Raw genomic sequence first — 22,908 nt, 5'->3', positions numbered from 1 at the left:
AACAAATTTTTTTTTTTTTAAATCCAAGATGGCCGCCTTCAACGCGCTCTCATAAAAACGTGTTTTTCCGCCGTAAAAAAAAAACAAAACAAAAAAAACTACTTGATGAAATTAAGTGAAAAAATTTTTTTTTCAGAGAACTTCGTTCTATAACGGATACATACAATTTAAATTTTTTTCGATATTTTCATTTTTTAATGTCTTGACTAAACTACAAGTACCAAATGTTCTGAATATACAAAATATTCCGTGTTTTCTCACTATATATTTTTGAAGCAGTTGGCACCCGTTCTAGGGGTTTTCAAATGTTATCATCTCGTTTTATTTGTTTTTCGGGGAGCATATTTTGTTTCGACAAGAAACAAGTCATAAAATCAAACAGTGTTCTGTTTCATATAATAAAAATTAAATTGAAATATATTACAAATTAAACATCACAATAATGGTGTACCTAAATATTGCCAAATAAATTCTCAAAGAACAGAAAAAATAAAAACGAAATCCGCAAAACGCAGGCACAACATTTATACGGAAATTAATTGATAGATTTTAGAGCCATTCTGAAGAAGAGATTGGGGAGGGGAGGTCAAAATGGCGCAAATGTATAAATAAGACAAAATGAAAATATTTGAGAATGCATACAAACAGAAAACATTAAGTAGTTAGTCAATAATAATAATAAAAAAAATTTATCTCTATTTAAGAACCTTTAGCTATCCCCAATCAACAAATGAGATTCAGCTTTTTTAGACGATTGTGGATATTTTTTTTTTTTTTTTTTTTTTAATTCAATTTTCACCCCAAACAAGGCACAGTGCCACTTTGAAGCAGGGGGATACTATTAGGGAATTAATTAGCGGGGTCATTATGAAGGGAGAAGAGTAGAAAGATGTTTGTTAACATTACACTTGAACTTCTGCATATCATTGCAGTTGGGAAAGCAGAATCCCGGAAGGGAGTTCCAAAGACCCGCAGTTCTGAGGAAGAAACTATTGGAGTAAAAGGCTTTCTTGCACCTAGGGATCTCCAGGGATTTCTTGCACCTAGGGATCTCCTAGGGATTTCGAAAAATATTTTAGAATTTAAAGTGGGGGATCATTTTTTCATATAAATGTTTATTAAAATGATCCCTCATTTCTATGACATTCTATTTTTTTTGGACTGATAACTAATCTTTAATGGCCCTGTCGGTGAGGGGCATTAGAATACGCCGACTGACTGACCCCCTGCAGAGGGTAAAAGTCCCTCAATGGGGATCCTGGATATGACCTTAAACTATATCCAGTGGTGAGGCCCCAGCTTGTGGGTTTTGGGGAGTGTGGAGCCACCCTTTAATTACCATTACTCCCAGGTCCACTCTGACCCGGAGTGGTAGTACCTGTTAGGGTCCCAACTATGGGTTAAATAGAAACCGACGTAAAAACAACAAATATATTCTATTAAATTTTTTTTTCTTAAATCTTTGGATTCGCCATTAAATAACCCGAAAAGGGTTGATATGCCGTAAAACAAAAACCGACCAACCAACCTAATCTTTAATTTCTGTCTAATCCTAAGTGCGACTCGCAATGCCATAAAACTACACGAAATCACCTTAAAAAGTAAAACATGCAGAATTCACCTCCTATAGCAAAATAAATAAATAAAATAAAAAAATGAAAAAAAAATGCTTAAGTCTTGAATCCTAAACCGGTAAAAACTAAGCCTTGGAAGTAAGGGTGTTACATTAAATTAGGCAAAACTTTTCCTGGACACCATCATTTACAATCGAGTATATTTTTGTCTGCTCTGAATATTTAAAAAATGAAAATAAAGTTACGATTTAAATATTTGCCAATTTTACAATATCTTTTTATTCTCCGTTTATTTGTATTTTTTTTTTTTTTTTTTTACTTTTCTAAATAAAATTAACGTTAAAGTATTGTATCTGTTCTGAGACTATACTTTATTTTTCTGTCTCTGGTCAATGAAGGAGAAATCCTTTTAGATTGAGGATTAAAAAACAAGTTGCCTCAATCCCGAACGCCTCTTTTTTCTTTTCTTTTCTTTTTTTTTTTTTGAGGTGGTAGGTAGCGGGGGATGTTTTGCAACATTAAAAACTGACCTTGTGTGTAAATTTTTTTCCACATATGGAAAACTTTGTTTCTGTTTTAACGTTTGCTTTAAAATAAACGCAATAAACTTTGCAGGGGTAATTAAAAAAAAAAAGATAGGTTCACACTGACAATTAAATGTAATAATAAACGTTGAAAAATTAGTAATAATAAGTAAAATCATAAATGTTGGCTTTTTGTTAAAAATGTAGATAGTTAAGAGTCGAGAAAATGTAAAACAAAACAAAAATCAATTACCTTATACCAAACGCAGTAAAATTGAACTATCTTTTATACGTGCTGAATTTTGTGTTTACGTTCTTTTTATTTCATTTCTTTTAGTTGTCTTTACAACAAACAACTGGTTGTTGTCGCTTAACTGTTGGGAACTTAATTATTGAAAAATTGTATCACTAGGCACTGCCAACTGAATATGAAGAATTGTGAAAAAAGAAGCGATGATTCCATGACGTCAGACTTGTGTTAACTATACGAATTATGGAAAAGCAGAAGCGACTTAATGATTTTTAAAAAACCTTTATCTTCTTCAAACTGCAATTAATAATTAATCTTTGTTATAATTTTGTTAGGTTTTAAGATTTACACAGTTTAATGATTAATAATATTATAAACATTTGTAGCTTAAATATGAAATACAGTTTTACTGAATTTTCATGTTCGGCTTCCATACTTTTGTTTAGTAAAAAGAGACAAACAAAATATGAGGGGGGGGGGCTACAAAATACTTAATATTTGTGCAATAATATTTTCAAATCGGTTTTAATCTGGCGATAAAAAAGCTGACAAGAGCCATGTTTATATGAAAACTTAATATTAAAAAAAAAAATTAAACACAATTAATTAAAAATCCATGTTGTAATGGAACATTTTGAAATAATGGAATTTTTATCTTTTAAAAATTAATTAATTTTTAAGAAGTTTCTTTTCCTTAGCAATTCAACTGATTATAGTATATATTAATTAAAAATGATATTAAATTTATATCATTTTTTTAATTGGAACTTCAAGGTAAGTTTTTGTTCAATATGTGTATTTAAATTTTTTTAAAATAAATATTTTTACTTAGTTGAACTCTTATGTTTTATAATAATTATAAATTTCGATAGATTTAAATATATTTTATTCAAATTTCGAAAAAATAAATCGGGGGGGGGGAACACGTACTAAACAAAAATATTTCTCCTCGTATATTTTAGGGAAACTGCATTTTATATGTAATTTTATTGTAAAATGGATAAGTATCGAAAATTTCACGAAAATCTGACCATTAGTTGATTTTTTGCTAGATTTATTAAACACGCGTATGTTTTCATGTTCGAAATTCTTACTACATAGGAACGTTATTTTAAAGCGCCAATTATGTAAACAAGATTTTCGTCTCGCAATTTCATTATTTTCGTACGATCAAAAATTAAAAAAAAAATTATTACCAGTTTATTTTGCCCTTCTTCTTTTAAATGGTACAAAAGTTACATTGATAATATTAACTCATAATAAAGTTACACCGTTTTAAATATAGGGGGGGGGCGTAATTCTGTGGTGACTTTTGGAGGTGCCTAATTACCATTAACTCTAAATTTGGAAGTGCAACTCGACCTTAGGATTAGTGGTCGAATAAGTCATTTGTTTACAACTTTCCAGGAAGTAAGCTTCCCCACCCGTTAAGAAATAAGCGACCGTTAGTTTATTTATTTGTAAAAATTCATTGTGTAAAAAACTGATTACTGTACACGCAATGACCCTTATCCCTGAGTGGCCTTCGGGCCTTGATAAGTGGCGAACCCCATGTAAAAAAACACTTTGAAAAACATATTGTGAATTAGGAAAACTTAGTTTTAGCACGTTAAAAGTTTACATGTCGGCAGATAATTAATTTCTACTGCGTTTGGTATATGTTTTTTTTTCGTTGTTTCCTTTAATTTTTATAATTTTCGACTGTTAACTTTTCTACACTAAGTGACTAAATACTTTTAAATTAAGAGGAGTGCTTAGATCTTAGATTTTAATCTAAAGAAGCTGGAACGCCCCCCCCCAATAAATGTACTTGGTAAAAACGATTTTATAGAGAATTTAAGAATGGTTAACCGAAAGAAAAAAAAATGGCGAAAAGAAAACAAACAGTCAATAAATAATTGTAACGAAAAGCAATAAATGCCACTTTTCTATCTACCTCAATAAGTTTAATTAGTACTACACTTGGTAATCGTGAAGAAAGAGAGAGCCTGTTTCCTCCGTTTGACTATAGGTGGCGTTACTGTCTGTCCACCCAGTTACGGAAGCAAAAATGTATATAATGCCACCCTTGAAATAAAAATAAATGTTTTTGTTATATTTTAATTTTAAACATGGTTTTTTTTGGGGGGGGGGGTGCAAACATATTTAAGTTTTGTTTTTTGTTTTTTCAAACATATTTACGTTTTTTTTTTGTTTGTTTTTGCAAGCATATTTAAGTTTTATTTTTCCAAACATTTACGTGTTGTTGCTTGTTTATTTTAAAACATTTACGTTTTTTTTTTTTTTTTTTTTTTTGCAAGCATAAACTAAATATTTTTGAAACATTTTTCTTTTTGAAAAGTTTGCTTATGCACTTATTGGTACCGCGCTATTTTTTAATAGTAGTTTCAAGTAAGATTCAGGTTTTACAATATCCTTTTTCAAATATATATATATATATATATATATATATATATATATATATATATATATATATATATATATATATAAATACTTGCGGAAAAGGTAAAATAAGTGCAGAAAAATTAAGAAAAAAAGGGGGGGGTCCATAAAAAAGATAAAAGAAAAACCGTTGATTTTTTTTATTATTATCATAAGAGCGTAAAAAATACTCACGGAAAAACGGTTGTACCCATAAATATGTTTAAAAGAAAAATATAGCAAAAACATTTAGTTTATGCTTGCAAAAAAAAAAAACGTAAATGTTTAAAAATAAACAAGCATCAAAACGTAAATGTTTGGAAAAATAAAACTTAAATATGTTTGCAAAAAAATAAAAAAGAAACATGTTTAAAATTAAAATATAACAAAAACATTTATTTTTATTTCAAGGGTGGCATTATATACATTTTGTACTTCCGTAACTGGGTGGACAGACAGTAACGCCACCTATAGTCGAACGGAGGAAACAGGCTCTCTCTTTCTTCACGATTACCCTACACTTATTGATCCGTGCTGAAATAATAACATTATTTAAAAAGCCATTCTTAACATGGGGAGGGGAGGGTGTTTTGTATCTATTCTATACCCTTACAATTGAATAATAAAAAAAAAAAAAACAGTTTGTATTACTGTACACATAGATTCGAAAAAGTTGTCAAAAAACAAATATATAACAAATAAATGTTATCAAAGGCAAGATAAGTTACTTTTTTACCAAACAGGATACATTTTTTGTGTTTTTATTCAATGTAATATGTTTATTCAGCTCGAAAAACATGTAGTGTTTACCGATTGGAAAATTCAAAATGGTGCCCGACACTCTCTTTAACATGGTAAGTTTGGGAAAAGGTGTTATAAATAATAAACTAGACAAAATACTATTAAAAAAACACCGAATATTTGTCAACTTATGTCACGGTAACATATATTGAGCGAGTTTCTGACAGTATTTTGTCTAGTTTATTATTTATAACATCTTTTCTTGAACTTACCGTGTTAAAGAGAAAGTCGGGCGCCATTTTGAATTTTCCAATACATCGGTAAACACTACATGTTTTTCGAGCTGAATAAACATGTTACATTGAATAAAAACACAAAAATTATATCCAGTTTGGTAGAAAAGTAACTTATCTTGCCTTTGATAACATTTATTTGTTATATATTTGTTTTTTGATAACTTTTTCGAATCTACGTGTACAGTAATACAAACCCTATGTTTTAAAGTATTTTTAATCGTTTTTCTTTATTTATTTTTAATCTTAAATTGCGAGTTTGTGTGGGTGTCAAATATCTCCAGATTTTCTAGAAAAAAACCGCTAGACGATAGATCAAAATTTTAGCCGCTAGATTGCAAACGAAATCTCCAGATCTAGCAAGAAAACCGCTAAATGGGCAACACTGCCTACTAAGTTTCGAAGTCGGTTTTGAAATCTATCAAGGCTGAAATTTTTATTTGTAAAAATTCAGTTGAGAGTTGTTCGCATTAGATGAAAAAGGAATTCCTCTTCTTCCTGCCGCCGTCGTCGTCGTCGCCGTAGTAGTAATTTAAATGTTAATACGCCAATCCCTTGCATTCTTTCGTGCATTACATCACGTATCACTATTTTATTAAAAGATGGGATCGTCTGACCGCCGAAAATACAAGACGTAAAAATATTCTTTACAATTCAGAAAATCAGCTGCTGTTAAACAGAAAAGAAAGAAAGAAAAAAAAAACACCCAATCCCCCCCCCAAAAGAGGAAGTAAAGAAGGAAACGCTTTCTCTTTCTATACCAAGGGAGGTAAATCGGTTTAATCTAATACAGAATTAAGTCCCTTTAAATTATTATTAAATGTCTGCCCTCGATTTCTTTTTAGGTGTTTACTTGACAAGGCCTGCTAAAATTATTGACACCAAAGAAAAGTGGTAATCTTATAGTATAGTTAACAGACAAAAAAAAAACAAAAACAAAAAAAAAAAAAACTGAAAATAAATAAAATAATAATACAATAACCTTCACAAAATGCATTAAACTTTTATTTTTCCACCGACCTTTTAAAATGTGAAAACTGATTGTAAGATTTCTTATCTCTGAATTTTTTATCGTTATGTTGACTAATCGAAGCAATAAAAAATGGTGTCACTTTTTTCTTTTTCTTTTGGGGGGGGGAATAGATCGCTTAGCTTGGGTACTGGTTTAGACCGGAAAGATTATTTTACTATTAACCCTATGTCCGAGGATTTGGGATCTTGCCACACGAATTTCGGGTTAGCGGCAGGGTAAAATTTTTTTTCATTTTTTCTCTTTTCGTATAATTTTCTCCATATAATTATCCACAACCACTCAAAAACCTATTTTCAATAATTGTGCTGAAAAGCAAAATAGCGTCCATTCGCAGCTGAACATTTTGTTAACTGCATTTCATTTCCTCTGATGATATGAGCCAATGAGCCATTGGATTAAGGAAATTAAAATAACCCCTTCTATATATTCCTTTTATCAAACAATAAATTCTTAAATCGAATATATGTCTCTATATGTTGTTTTATCAGAATTTAAAATTGAACCACAAAACTTATATATTGCTCTATTCTTAAATATTGAGCTTTTCCTTTTTGGCTAGGATCTCCTTGAAAGTATTACTTCAAGTAATATCTATCAGGATTTTTCAACTGAATTCTATCAGTGTCTTATCTCACTTATTTTATTTTATATATATATTTGGCGCTTGTTTGGGATATGAATGAAAATCGAAATATCAATTAAAACCAACTTGACTGTTACGTCGAAAATAAACATCAAAAACAAAAAAAAAAAAAAAAGAAAAAAGAAAAAGGGAAATGATAAAGTAGAAACTTAATGGAAATTGCTTTCGAAGTCAATTGAAAGTTTTACTTACTTAATTATTAAACAGAATAATTCTTATGATAGGAAGGGGAGGTAACTACAATCTTTTGGCCAAGATCAAAGTGTAGTATCTGTTCTTCAGATACTGCACTTCCATTTCTTGTTCTCTTTCGGTGGAGGAGCAGTCCTTCATGACTGAGACAATTTTTTATTTTTGTACCTTTTCTCCACGTTAAAAAACGACCTGGTGTCTAACTCTGTCCCGTGGGGAGGCATTGTAAATAGGTACAATCTTTCTTGTTAGATTTCAAAAATGATAATGGCGTCTCAATGGACGGTGAAATTGTGAAAGTACATGTTTATGTAGTGATGTATGAATGTTACTAATTGCGATATGACGATTAAGTTGGATAACATTGGTTTTAATGTATTCATTTGCTTCCCCACCAAAGCAAATTAAGCACAAGGCCGTTTATAATGTGGAGCAAAACCCAGCTCCCCTAAAAGTAGGCAAAAAAGGGGGCTCTCTGGTTACCAAAAATAATAATTGTCACAGTATAGAAGGTTTCCCCTCCATTGACTGGTACAAATTATCTTAAGTGCAGCATCTGAAGAACAGATGGTATTTATTTGCTCCCCCACCGAGCAAATTAGGCACAAGGCCGATTTTTAATGTGAGGAGTGAAGGGAGGGGGAAGGGAAAAAGGGGACCAGCTCCCGAGAGGTGGGAAATGGGAGCTGGTTAATGGTCAGGCATGTGGGGTTGCCCCCACATCTGGTCTTTGCTAGTCATAGCTAGTCATAGCTTGCAGCATCTGCAGACCAGATACTACACTTTGATCTTGGCCCGAAGGCCAAAAACAACAGAAAAAAAAGGCAAGTCTCTTTTCTATTTTTTAATGGAAATTAAAATTTGTGGCTTTCGATTTTCATTCTTATTTATTTATTTTTTTAAAAAATTATTTTTCCAGTAATGAAGCACCATCAACTACGGACAGCAAATCAGTCGTTTGGTTGTCACTAGTGGTGATTTCGGTTCGCTATGTACTACTTATTTGTCAGTGCGTGACAGGTTGAAGGATGCTGGATTTGAGCTTCAATCATGTAATTCCAACCATCTGGACTTACAAAAAAAAAAAAAATGATCAAGAACGGAATTGCTTCTTTACCTTTTCCCTCTTTCAAAGAGGTGTTGGGGGTATCATTATTCCCTACGTCAAGATTCTATTAATCTTGTTCCTGTTGTAGTTGATGAAAAAAAACAGCAACACAAAATGTAATATTTTGGCTCAGATTTCCAAAATTTATGACCCTTTGTCTTTGTTTATTCCTGTTACAATTCAGGGTAAAGTTTTAATTAGTCATCTGTGGAAGAATAATTATTCCTGGAATCAAGAAATCTCAGAAAAATTTGTTGCTATTTGGCAGTCTTCTCGTTAATGAGTGAAACGTGCTAAGTAATATTCCGTTTCCAAGAAGTGTATTATGGGAGAATATTCCCACAGAGTTTATCTGATTTTGTGAGGCTTCAAAACTCGCCTATGGTTTTTCGTTATACGTTAAACAAGGAACACACTGTTTCTTTTTATTCATTAAGGTGAAGGTAGCTTTTTTTTTTTTTTTTTCACAAGGTGATCACCACTTATCAAGGCCCGGAAGCAACTCAGGGATAAGGATTATTATATGTACAGTACGTTAGTGTGGGGGTTTAATAAAAATGTCTACTTAAGGGGGCGGTTCATCAGGAATTTGTTTACGTTGGACTTGAAGATATCCGGGTTGTAGTCAGGTGGGAAGCAAGTAGATGGAACAGAGTTCCACAGGTGTGCGGTTCTAAGAAAGAAGCTTTGTTCATAGACTCTACGTTTTGATTTAGGCACAGATATAGAGTGGGGAAAATTCTTGACGGTGGTTTCAGCTCCTATTAAATGGAAAACCCTTCCCACCTTAGAGCTTATGGCGATTAATCTTGCCCTTAAAATGGCTCCCAATGTACTGAAAGCTATGAAACCTATCGACAGTCGTTCTATTTACATTGTGTCTGATGTTCAAGTGGTTTTATCTTGGATTTTCAATAGAAATGAAACAAAAAAACTTTTTGAATAAAATTGTATCCAGGATATAAAGAGAATGTTGGAAGATATCAAAGATGATTTCGGTATGGGCCATTAAAAAAGCGCATTTAAACTGTTGAGATAATCTAGATCCTGAATTCACCAAGGGAGGCAACTCAGTTAAGAAAATTCTTTGCAAGTGTATTATATGTAAGAAAATTAATTCATTGCCTTATAAAGCACTCGTGCGTTCTCAGCTGCCCACTCACTGGGTAAATTTTATTCACCCATTTCAACAAGTGCGTATTGACTTTACAGGTCATTTTTTGGGTGAGACATAAGGATGAAGATGTGCAAATGTACATCTTATTTACTTGCCAGAGTCTACGCACTGTACATCTGGAGTTACTGCTTGTTGTAGTAGACAGAAACACGTGAATTTTTTGCCATATGACTCTGGGTTGAGTCCTTGTATGACCAGATATTAATACCAGAATGACAGGCTAATACATATTTACTTCATATTAAGTAATTGAAAAATGTAATTGAAATCCATTACTGTTTTTTACCTCTTTTGGCAGCATGTCACAAATTGCACAAGTTGAATCTTGGATTGATAAGATCAACTATATCTGTTTTGAACCAACCATACTTATTGGTTGATTTTGGTTTGCAACCGCCAGTTCCAGTTGACGGGTCTTTCAATGTTTTTACTCGGTCTCAAAAAAAGTATTATACCAATGGGACTCCATTTAATTTTCTCCTTGTGGTTTTGACGTCATCATTTAATAAACCACGGTATGACTAATAATTATTGGTTTATTAACAATTTAGATGTTTTGTAATTAAATATGTTGCATTACATGAACTACAAGCCGTCTCTCCTGGGGAAGACAGCAAAATTCCACTACGATTTTGCAATTGTGTAATGGACCGATTCTACAAGGACCCAAGGTAAGTGCGCTTTTCAATTTGTTGTGAATTTCTGACTGTCTAAGAGATTTATGTTGTGTGGGAATAATTCTTACATTTCATAATTTTTGGAATTTATACTAATTTCGGTATGGCATGTAAGTATATAATCTTTTGACCTGAAATGCGTTGGTTTAAACCATCACTAATCTACACAAATGGCGATTTGGAAGTATAGGTGACCCAGACCGGTGTCAGTTGAAAATTGCTTACTGATGTACAATTTTTCCGCTTACAAAACTGGACTTCCTGTTTTTGTTTAAATTGACTAGCAACCATCTTTAAGTGTTTTTTTTTTTAAATTTATATTTTTTGCTTAACAATATTCTATAAAAAAAAGAAATCTTCATACACATACATACACAAAATAAAATAAATAAATTATCAAATAACACCCTTTGTTCAGATCCTTGATCCGAAAAAAAAAAAAAAAAAATTAAACACACACACACACACACATTCAGTTTTATGTTATAGATATATATATTTTTTATTTGTTTTACATAAGCATTAATATGTCGTTACACATTCATGAGCCTATTTCGACCAGCCAGTTATGAGTATAAGCAGTATCACCTGAAGAAGTTTCTAGCCAGTTACGATCCATGTTAGGTTTTGTCAGGCTTATGCGAAGAGTTGTGGTTGTCTCGTGTTTTTATATACGCACATTTTATTGAGTTTTTAGTTAGCCAATCAGATTCCTAGTTTCCACCGCACCCTTCCTAATCAACCAATGGGTAAGCACTTACAGGACAAAGACCCAGTTGGCCTTGGGTTCAACCTTTCTTTTGTGTGCGCTTTTTTAGCGGGAAGCATAGATATCTAGTGATCGGACCTATTTTAAACCTAGGTGTAGTTAAATGTGTTTTTTTATTATTATATATTATATATATATAAATAATGTATGATAATTTATGCATATATATGTTTATTTTATTTATTTTCTATTGTTATTGTTAATCTTTAAATTATTTTGTATCGCTATCCTAGAGTAAAATTTTATCTACAGTTGCATTTATCTTGATCATTATTAGTATTTTTATTTTTGTTTCTACTATGGTTGTTATTGTCTGGAGTTGGTTTATTATTATTATTATTTCTACTAGTTGCATATATGTTCTTTGTGTTAGTTTTATTTTTGTCACGATATCCACTTTTCTATTGTTTATTTTGTTGTTGTTTTCATTGCTTTTATTTAATATTTTGTTATTATGTGCTTTAATTACCATCTCTAAATTTTTGCAGCAGCTGTATGATAACTTTAGGTTATTTTTATTGAAAATTTTGTGTAAGGGATTGGTTACAGGGAAGTGCTTTTTGATCAGATCTAGAAATTTCTTGCCAAGTTTTGTTTTTAACATTTGAGAGTATGGCGCTGTATACCAGATTATATTTCTTTTTCTTCTATTTTTAATTTTATTCTTATTGGTGTTTTATTGCTTATATTTGATATCAATATTTTTGTATCCACTATTTTTTAGGGTTGTTTCATAGATATTTGTTGACCTGTTAAATACATTTTCATCGTTTGAGTTATTGCTGAGTCTACTTACGATCGAGTTAGGAATCTGTTTTATAATTGATGGTGGGTGATTGGACTTAGGGTTTACGTATATTGGATTAGCGTTATCTTTTAAGTAGGGTTCATATGTGTTTTTATCTAAATTTAACGTGACGTCCAGGAAGTTTGTTATTTTTATGTTAGCTAGTACGCCTACTTTTAGGCCTAATTTTTTCATTTCCTTGTGTATGATTTTCTTAAAGTTATCTCCTTTGACTTTGCTGGAGTCTTTTATTATAGCTAGTCCATCATCTCTATATATAAAAATAATCCTTTTCATACTTAGTTTCTTTAAATACTTTACAGACAAATTTTTTTAATGCATTTTGCTAACTCTTCCCCTCTGACAAGAAGGAAAGTGTTTCTTCGAAACTCCACAGATTAAGAACTTTCACCTCTATTTGTGCTTCCTTTCTGAATAATAAATGTGTGTTTAACTCTTGCTAAAGTGTTTCCCAATATATTTTAGTAAACCTCTGTACTTACACACACACACACATATATATATACACAGCATAATCACGTTGACACACTCTCGTCAGATCATTGAAGTTAAGCAACGTTGAGCCTGGTTAGTACCAGATGGGTGACCATTTGGGAATTTTAGGCGCTGTATGTGCTCTCCGCTTATCTCGGCATTTGTTTCCAGTCGTCCAGTACTTCACTTACCACTGGTATTTAACAATGTCGTCTCAGGAGAGGTGTGGTTGGAGATTGCATACACACACACACACACACACACACACACACACACACATAATTATTAATATGAACTAAAAAATTGCTAAATAGGCATGTAGAGCTTTCAAATAAATAAAATTATGTAAACACTAGCATGGGTACCCAGCGTTGCCTGGGTTTACATACAGTTCCGTTTGGAACACACCTGCTACACTAATCATTTTCATCATGGGTAACATGGATACCCTCACAACAATTCCATAAATAAAAGAACGGATAAAAACATGTACATTTAATCATTCCTTAAAAGAAGTACCTGATACCCTCTCCACCAGATGTTTCAAATGTAATTCCTACGCCCACCAAACAAAAAAACTGTATTTGTCATGTTTTGCCCCATCCATCTCGATCGCTAAATTTGAAAAAAAAAATGCTAGAGATGATATATCTCGTTGAATGCTTTGTGTCCAAAAATGGGTGTTCATTTTTACGTTAAATTTATATAGAAAAGTGATCCCCCACTTTAAAATGTTAATTTTCTTTTTTTCGAAATTACTTCTTTCATATTATTTATAAAGATTGTTTAAACGTATTAAGGCCCCAAAAAAGTAGGTCCTAATTTTTTTAGGGGTTAAAAGACGCTGAGTCACGTCGTAAAAATTTACCTTTTTTTTAATTAGAAATTAAAGTTTGTTATCGATGAGATTAACGTGAAAAAAAAAGAAAGAAAAGTGTAAATTGTGGAATTCAGAGGGGGGCAGTAGATCCTTTTTTTTTAGGTAGGATTTCTGTATAGCTGTTTAAAGAATAATAACAACAAACAAATGAAATGATCGGAAGATTCTAAGGGGCAAATAACTCTAAAAGTTTTTTAAAAATTCGATGTTGAAATAATAATTCCCCCAAAAATAAATATGTCATCAATATAATTATTGTTTAAAATGTATTAAAAACAATTTTAAATAAAACACTGAAAACAATTTTCTCGCTAGAAACATTAAGATACCGCTATTTAATAAAATCGATTTTTCTTAATGTCATATGCAAATGACAATCTTTTTATTGGAAAGAGTATATGAGGTTTGATCAATGTTTCAACATTTTTTCAGTCTGGGATTTGACCTTAAATGATATCCGATGGTGAGGCTCCAGCTTGCAGGCTTTGGGGAGTGTAGAGCCACCCTTTAATTGCCATTGCTCCCAGGTCCACTCTGACCCAGAGTGATAGTACTTGTTAGAATCCCAACTATGGGTTAAATAGAAACCGACTTGAAAAAAAAAAAATTCTATTAAAAAATCTTCTTCAAAATCTTTGGATTCGGCATTAGATAACCTGAAAAGGGTTGATATGCCGTAAAACAAAAACAACCAAACCAATCTTTTTTCTTGTCTCATCACGACACCCGAAAATGACAACAAACACAAAAATAAAATAAAATTTACTAGAAGTTCTTCAAACAAGCGGCAAACGGAACTTTTTACTTATCCATCTTAATTTTCATTTGTGTGTCATGCCTAAGTTTTTAATAACATTTTCATTTGTGTCATGTTTAACTTTTAAATAAGATTTTCATTTGTCTGTCACGCTTAAGTTCAAAATAATATTCCCATTGTTAAATCCATAGATTGAATGGATGCACCTTAAAGATATTGGCTCCTCGGTTCTGTATTTATAAATTGTTGGATTCTGTTTTCTTGGATTAAGTCCTGATCCTCTCCGAATAAGTCCTGGAATCTCCGAGAGAGAAATGATTCCATGATCACTGTTGAACAATTGGTTATTGTTGAACACAGAACTAATGCATTGCATTTCAATATGGCCGATTAACGGGCATAAGTAGAAATCAATAGTTTTTCATTAGTGATTCACTTATTTTTAGAAGGAGATTTTTGTTTTGAAATGTACCATTTAGCAACCAGGAAACAGAGCAGATGAAACCCTCCTCATCATTATATATATATATATATATATATATATATATATATATATATATATATATATATGCATGCATGCATAGATTATAATATGCATATGTTTGTATATATGTATGCATATGTAATATGCATATATCTTTATATATGAATGCATATGTAATGTGCATACATATACGTACGCATATATAAAATGTATATATTTGTATACAAATATATACATATGTAATATGCATATATTTATATATGCGTATGCATATATAAAATTTATTTTAAAAACATAATTTCACCCTAAATAAATCATATTGATACTGTGATGTTGTGATGTAAGGTGGCATCCTAAGTGGGGATTTGTGTAGCAAGATATTTGTTTACATTACATTTAAATTTCTGCATGGTGGTACAGTCGGGTAAACAGGGAACAGGGAAGGAATTCCAAAGGCTTATGGTCTGAGGAACAAAGCTATTAGAGCAGGCAGTTTTCTTGCATCTGGGTACGTCTACAGTGAAGAAGCGTGATTTTGCTATAAGTCCGGTTTATCAAGGGTACTTAGATTGAGAGGGTACAAGGGCAGTAATTTCATGAGAGCATATTCCATGGGAATGCATCTAAAATAAGCTCAGGAACGCAACATTGCAGTGATGGGACAGGGGTTGGACTTTGATAGACAATATGGGACCTATTAGAAGACTCCTACAACCTCTACTTGGAATACTGGAAATTCAAACAAATTCGCTCCCATATATATCTTTCTTCTCTACTATTATATGAAAGGAACTTTGTGTTTTTAGTTCCTATGGACTCAAAAACGATTGGGACGATTTTTATGAAATTTCACACAAAGGTACTTCATGTGCCTGGCAGTGTTCTTAGATAGGGTTTGTATTGTAATGTCTTTGATAAATATCAATGAGGCGATTTTGACCAAAGTTAACACCTTACACAGCCTAACATCACAAGTGCATTTGAGAAGTTTTATTACCACACAAGCAGAAACGGCCTAGTATATAAATTCAACACTAAGTGCTTTGATATAATGATGTCACGTTCAAAATGAATGTTTCTGTTTAAAGTTCAATTGAAACATGATACTTGACTTTTTCATTTTAAACTTCAATTTACGCCATTATCACCGCACAAGAAGTAAGGCCAGGCATATAAAATCAATAGTATGGTTCTTTGATATGATTTTTTTTTAACACATCTCTCCACCCGGTTGTAGTTTTGATTTTTTTTTTTTTAACACATCCCTCCACCCAGTTGTAGTTTTGAGTTTTTTTTTTTAAACACATCTCTCCACCCGGTTGTAGTTTTGAGTTTTTTTTTTTTTTAACACATCTCTCCACCCGGTTGTAGTTTTGAGTTTTTTTTTTTTAACACATCCCTCCACCCGGTTGTAGTTTTGATTTTTTTTTAACACATCTCTCCACCCGGTTGTAGTTTTGATTTTTTTTTTTTTTAAACACCCGGTTGCAGTTTTGATTTTTTTTTTAACACATCTCTCCACCCGGTTGCAGTTTTGATTTTTTTTTTTTTAAACACCCGGTTGCAGTTTTGATTTTTTTTTTAACACATCTCTCCACCCGGTTGCAGTTTTGATTTTTTTTTTTTTAAACACCCGGTTGCAGTTTTGATTTTTTTTTTAACACATCCCTCCACCCGGTTGCAGTTTTGATTTTTTTTTTAACACATCTCTCCACCCGGTTGTAGTTTTGATTTTTTTTTAACACATCTCTCCACCCGGTTGTAGTTTTGATTTTTTTTTTTAACACATCCCTCCACCCGGTTGTCGTTTTGATTTTTTTTTTTTTAACACATCCCTCCACCCGGTTGTAGTTTTAATTTTTTTTTTTTAAACACATCTCTCCACCCGGTTGTAGTTTTGATTTTTTTTTATTAACACATCTCTCCACCCGGTTGTAGTTTTGATTTTTTTTTTTTTTTTTTAAACACATCTCTCCACCCGGTTGTAGTTTTGAGTTTTTTTTTTTAACACATCTCTCCACCCGGTTGTAGTTTTGATTTTTTTTTTAACACATCCCTCCACCCGGTTGTAGTTTTGATTTTTTTTTTAACACATCTCTCCACCCGGTTGTAGTTTTGATTTTTTTTTTAACACATCTCTCAACCCGGTTGTAGTTTTGATTTTTTTTTTTAACACATCCCTCCACCCGGTTGTAGTTTTGATTTTTTTTTTAACACATCTCTCCACCCGGTTGTAGTTTTGATTTTTTTTTTTTAAACACCCGGTTGCAGTTTTGATTTTTTTTTTTAACACATCCCTCCACCCGGTTGTAGTTTTGATTTTTTTTAACACATCTCTCCACCCGGTTGTAGTTTTGATTTTTTTTTTTTAAACACCCGGTTGCAGTTTTGATTTTTTTTTTTAACACATCTCTCCACCCGGTTGTAGTTTTGATTTTTTTTTTAACACATCTCTCCACCCGGTTGTAGTTTTGATTTTTTTTTTTTTAAACACCCGGTTGTAGTTTTGATTTTTTTTTTTAAACACCCGGTTGTAGTTTTGATTTTTTTTTTTAACACATCCCTCCACCCGGTTGTAGTTTTGATTTTTTTTTTAACACATCTCTCCACCCGGTTGTAGTTTTGATTTTTTTTTTTTTAAACACCCGGTTGCAGTTTTGATCTTTTTTTTAACACATCCCTCCACCCGGTGGCAGTTTTGATTTTTTTTTTTAACACATCTCTCAACCCGGTTGTAGTTTTGATTTTTTTTTTTAACACATCTCTCCACCCGGTTGTAGTTTTGATTTTTTTTTTTTAAACACCCGGTTGCAGTTTTGATTTTTTTTTTAACACATTTCTCCACCCGGTTGTAGTTTTGATTTTTTTTTTACACATCTCTCCACCCGGTTGCAGTTTTGATTTTTTTTTTTAACACATCTCTCCACCCGGTTGCAGTTTTGATTTTTTTTTTAACACATCTCTCCACCCGGTTGTAGTTTTGATTTTTTTTTTAACACATCTCTCCACCCGGTTGTAGTTTTGATTTTTTTTTTAACACATCTCTCCACCCGGTTGTAGTTTTGATTTTTTTTTTAACACATCTCTCCACCCGGTTGTAGTTTTGATTTTTTTTTTAACACATCTCTCCACCCGGTTGCAGTTTTGATTTTTTTTTTAACACATCTCTCCACCCGGTTGTAGTTTTGATTTTTTTTTAAACACATCTCTCCACCCGGTTGCAGTTTTGATTTTTTTTTTAACACATCTCTCCACACGGTTGCAGTTTTGATTTTTTTTTAACACATCTCTCCACCCGGTTGCAGTTTTGATTTTTTTTTTAACACATCTCTCCACCCGGTTGTAGTTTTGATTTTTGTTTAACACATCTCTCCACCCGGTTGCAGTTTTGATTTTTTTTTTAACACATCTCTCCACCCGGTTGTAGTTTTGATTTTTTTTTTAACACATCTCTCCACCCGGTTGTAGTTTTGATTTTTTTTTTAACACATCTCTCAACCCGGTTTTAGTTTTGATTTTTTTTTTAACACATCCCTCCACCCGGTTGTAGTTTTGATTTTTTTTTTTTAAACACCCGGTTGCAGTTTTGATTTTTTTTTTAACACATCCCTCCACCCGGTTTTAGTTTTGATTTTTTTTTAACACATCTCTCCACCCGGTTGTAGTTTTGATTTTTTTTTTTAAACACCCGGTTGCAGTTTTGATTTTTTTTTTAACACATCCCTCCACCCGGTTGCAGTTTTGATTTTTTTTTTTTTAAACACCCGGTTGCAGTTTTGATTTTTTTTTTAACACATCCCTCCACCCGGTTGCAGTTTTGATTTTTTTTTTTAAACACCCGGTTGCAGTTTTGATTTTTGTTTTAACACATCCCTCCACTCGGTTGCAGTTTTGATTTTTTTTTTTTTAAACACCCGGTTGCAGTTTTGATTTTTTTTTTAACACATCCCTCCACCCGGTTGCAGTTTTGATTTTTTTTTTTAAACACCCGGTTGCAGTTTTGATTTTTTTTTTAACACATCCCTCCACCCGGTTGCAGTTTTGATTTTTTTTTTTTTAAACACCCGGTTGCAGTTTTGATTTTTTTTAACACATCTCCCCACCCGGTTGTAGTTTTGATTTTTTTTTAACACATCTCTCCACCCGGTTGTAGTTTTGATTTTTTTTTTTTTAAACACCCGGTTGCAGTTTTGATTTTTTTTTTAACACATCCCTCCACCCGGTTGTAGTTTTGATTTTTTTTTAACACATCTCTCCATCCGGTTGTAGTTTTGATTTTTTTTTTTTTTAAACACCCGGTTGCAGTTTTGATTTTTTTTTTAACACATCTCTCCACCCGGTTGCAGTTTTGATTTTTTTTTTAACACATCTCTCCACCCGGTTGTTATTTTATATATTTTTTTTAACACATCTCTCCACCCGGTTGCAGTTTTGATTTTTTTTTTTTTAAACACCCGGTTGCAGTTTTGATTTTTTTTTTAACACATCTCTCCACCCGGTTGCAGTTTTGATTTTTTTTTTTTTAAACACCCGGTTGCAGTTTTGATTTTTTTTTTAACACATCCCTCCACCCGGTTGCAGTTTTGATTTTTTTTTTAACACATCTCTCCACCCGGTTGTAGTTTTGATTTTTTTTTAACACATCTCTCCACCCGGTTGTAGTTTTGATTTTTTTTTTTAACACATCCCTCCACCCGGTTGTCGTTTTGATTTTTTTTTTTTTAACACATCCCTCCACCCGGTTGTAGTTTTAATTTTTTTTTTTTAAACACATCTCTCCACCCGGTTGTAGTTTTGATTTTTTTTTATTAACACATCTCTCCACCCGGTTGTAGTTTTGATTTTTTTTTTTTTTTTTTAAACACATCTCTCCACCCGGTTGTAGTTTTGAGTTTTTTTTTTTAACACATCTCTCCACCCGGTTGTAGTTTTGATTTTTTTTTTAACACATCCCTCCACCCGGTTGTAGTTTTGATTTTTTTTTTAACACATCTCTCCACCCGGTTGTAGTTTTGATTTTTTTTCAACACATCTCTCAACCCGGTTGTAGTTTTGATTTTTTTTTTAACACATCCCTCCACCCGGTTGTAGTTTTGATTTTTTTTTTAACACATCTCTCCACCCGGTTGTAGTTTTGATTTTTTTTTTTTAAACACCCGGTTGCAGTTTTGATTTTTTTTTTTAACACATCCCTCCACCCGGTTGTAGTTTTGATTTTTTTTAACACATCTCTCCACCCGGTTGTAGTTTTGATTTTTTTTTTTTAAACACCCGGTTGCAGTTTTGATTTTTTTTTTTAACACATCTCTCCACCCGGTTGTAGTTTTGATTTTTTTTTTAACACATCTCTCCACCCGGTTGTAGTTTTGATTTTTTTTTTTTTAAACACCCGGTTGTAGTTTTGATTTTTTTTTTTAAACACCCGGTTGTAGTTTTGATTTTTTTTTTTAACACATCCCTCCACCCGGTTGTAGTTTTGATTTTTTTTTTAACACATCTCTCCACCCGGTTGTAGTTTTGATTTTTTTTTTTTTAAACACCCGGTTGCAGTTTTGATCTTTTTTTTAACACATCCCTCCACCCGGTGGCAGTTTTGATTTTTTTTTTTAACACATCTCTCAACCCGGTTGTAGTTTTGATTTTTTTTTTTAACACATCTCTCCACCCGGTTGTAGTTTTGATTTTTTTTTTTTAAACACCCGGTTGCAGTTTTGATTTTTTTTTTAACACATTTCTCCACCCGGTTGTAGTTTTGATTTTTTTTTTACACATCTCTCCACCCGGTTGCAGTTTTGATTTTTTTTTTTAACACATCTCTCCACCCGGTTGCAGTTTTGATTTTTTTTTTAACACATCTCTCCACCCGGTTGTAGTTTTGATTTTTTTTTTAACACATCTCTCCACCCGGTTGTAGTTTTGATTTTTTTTTTAACACATCTCTCCACCCGGTTGTAGTTTTGATTTTTTTTTTAACACATCTCTCCACCCGGTTGTAGTTTTGATTTTTTTTTTAACACATCTCTCCACCCGGTTGCAGTTTTGATTTTTTTTTTAACACATCTCTCCACCCGGTTGTAGTTTTGATTTTTTTTTAAACACATCTCTCCACCCGGTTGCAGTTTTGATTTTTTTTTTAACACATCTCTCCACCCGGTTGCAGTTTTGATTTTTTTTTAACACATCTCTCCACCCGGTTGCAGTTTTGATTTTTTTTTTAACACATCTCTCCACCCGGTTGTAGTTTTGATTTTTGTTTAACACATCTCTCCACCCGGTTGCAGTTTTGATTTTTTTTTTAACACATCTCTCCACCCGGTTGTAGTTTTGATTTTTTTTTAACACATCTCTCCACCCGGTTGTAGTTTTGATTTTTTTTTTAACACATCTCTCAACCCGGTTTTAGTTTTGATTTTTTTTTTAACACATCCCTCCACCCGGTTGTAGTTTTGATTTTTTTTTTTTAAACACCCGGTTGCAGTTTTGATTTTTTTTTTAACACATCCCTCCACCCGGTTTTAGTTTTGATTTTTTTTTAACACATCTCTCCACCCGGTTGTAGTTTTGATTTTTTTTTTTAAACACCCGGTTGCAGTTTTGATTTTTTTTTTAACACATCCCTCCACCCGGTTGCAGTTTTGATTTTTTTTTTTTTAAACACCCGGTTGCAGTTTTGATTTTTTTTTTAACACATCCCTCCACCCGGTTGCAGTTTTGATTTTTTTTTTTAAACACCCGGTTGCAGTTTTGATTTTTGTTTTAACACATCCCTCCACTCGGTTGCAGTTTTGATTTTTTTTTTTTTAAACACCCGGTTGCAGTTTTGATTTTTTTTTTAACACATCCCTCCACCCGGTTGCAGTTTTGATTTTTTTTTTTAAACACCCGGTTGCAGTTTTGATTTTTTTTTTAACACATCCCTCCACCCGGTTGCAGTTTTGATTTTTTTTTTTTTAAACACCCGGTTGCAGTTTTGATTTTTTTTAACACATCTCCCCACCCGGTTGTAGTTTTGATTTTTTTTTAACACATCTCTCCACCCGGTTGTAGTTTTGATTTTTTTTTTTTTAAACACCCGGTTGCAGTTTTGATTTTTTTTTTAACACATCCCTCCACCCGGTTGTAGTTTTGATTTTTTTTTAACACATCTCTCCATCCGGTTGTAGTTTTGATTTTTTTTTTTTTTAAACACCCGGTTGCAGTTTTGATTTTTTTTTTAACACATCTCTCCACCCGGTTGCAGTTTTGATTTTTTTTTTAACACATCTCTCCACCCGGTTGTTATTTTATATATTTTTTTTAACACATCTCTCCACCCGGTTGTAGTTTTGATTTTTTTTTTTTAAACACCCGGTTGCAGTTTTGATTTTTTTTTAACACATTTCTCCACCCGGTTGTAGTTTTGATTTTTTTTTAACACATCTCTCCACCCGGTTGTAGTTTTGATTTTTTTTTAACACATCTCTCCACCCGGTTGTAGTTTTGATTTTTTTTTTTAACACATCCCTCCACCCGGTTGTAGTTTTGATTTTTTTTTTTAACACATCCCTCCACCCGGTTGTAGTTTTAATTTTTTTTTTTTAAACACATCTCTCCACCAGGTTGTAGTTTTGATTTTTTTTTTAACACATCTCTCCACCCGGTTGCAGTTTTGATTTTTTTTTTTAACACATCTCTCCACCCGGTTGTAGTTTTGATTTTTTTTTTAACACATCTCTCCACCCGGTTGCAGTTTTGATTTTTTTTTTTAACACATCTCTCCACCCGGTTGTAGTTTTGATTTTTTTTTTTAACACATCTCTCCACCCGGTTGCAGTTTTGATTTTTTTTTTAACACATCTCTCCACCCGGTTGTTGTTTTGATTTTTTTTTAACACATCTCTCCACCCGGTTGTAGTTTTGATTTTTTTTTTAAACACCCGGTTGCAGTTTTGATTTTTTTTTTAACACATCTCTCCACCCGGTTGTAGTTTTGATTTTTTTTTTTAACACATCTCTCCACCCGGTTGTAGTTTTGATTTTTTTTTTTAACACATCCCTCCACCCGGTTGTAGTTTTGATTTTTTTTTTAACACATCTCTCCACCCGGTTGTAGTTTTGATTTTT

At 32.4% G+C, this 22,908-nt stretch overlaps 1 protein-coding gene across 1 annotated transcript in view; it reads right to left on the bottom strand.

Moving 5' to 3' along the window:
• The window catches only part of LOC145297063 (uncharacterized), a 390,018-nt gene that overhangs the window by 33,250 nt on the left and 333,860 nt on the right, over positions 1–22,908 (bottom strand). The window lies entirely within an intron of this gene.

This window comes from Euprymna scolopes, chromosome 17, assembly GCF_053919585.1.
Source record: "Euprymna scolopes isolate OS-2025 chromosome 17, ASM5391958v1, whole genome shotgun sequence".
In the NCBI taxonomy this organism is placed as follows: Eukaryota; Metazoa; Mollusca; class Cephalopoda; order Sepiida; family Sepiolidae; genus Euprymna; species Euprymna scolopes.
This window is presented reverse-complemented; position numbering and strand designations above follow the sequence as displayed.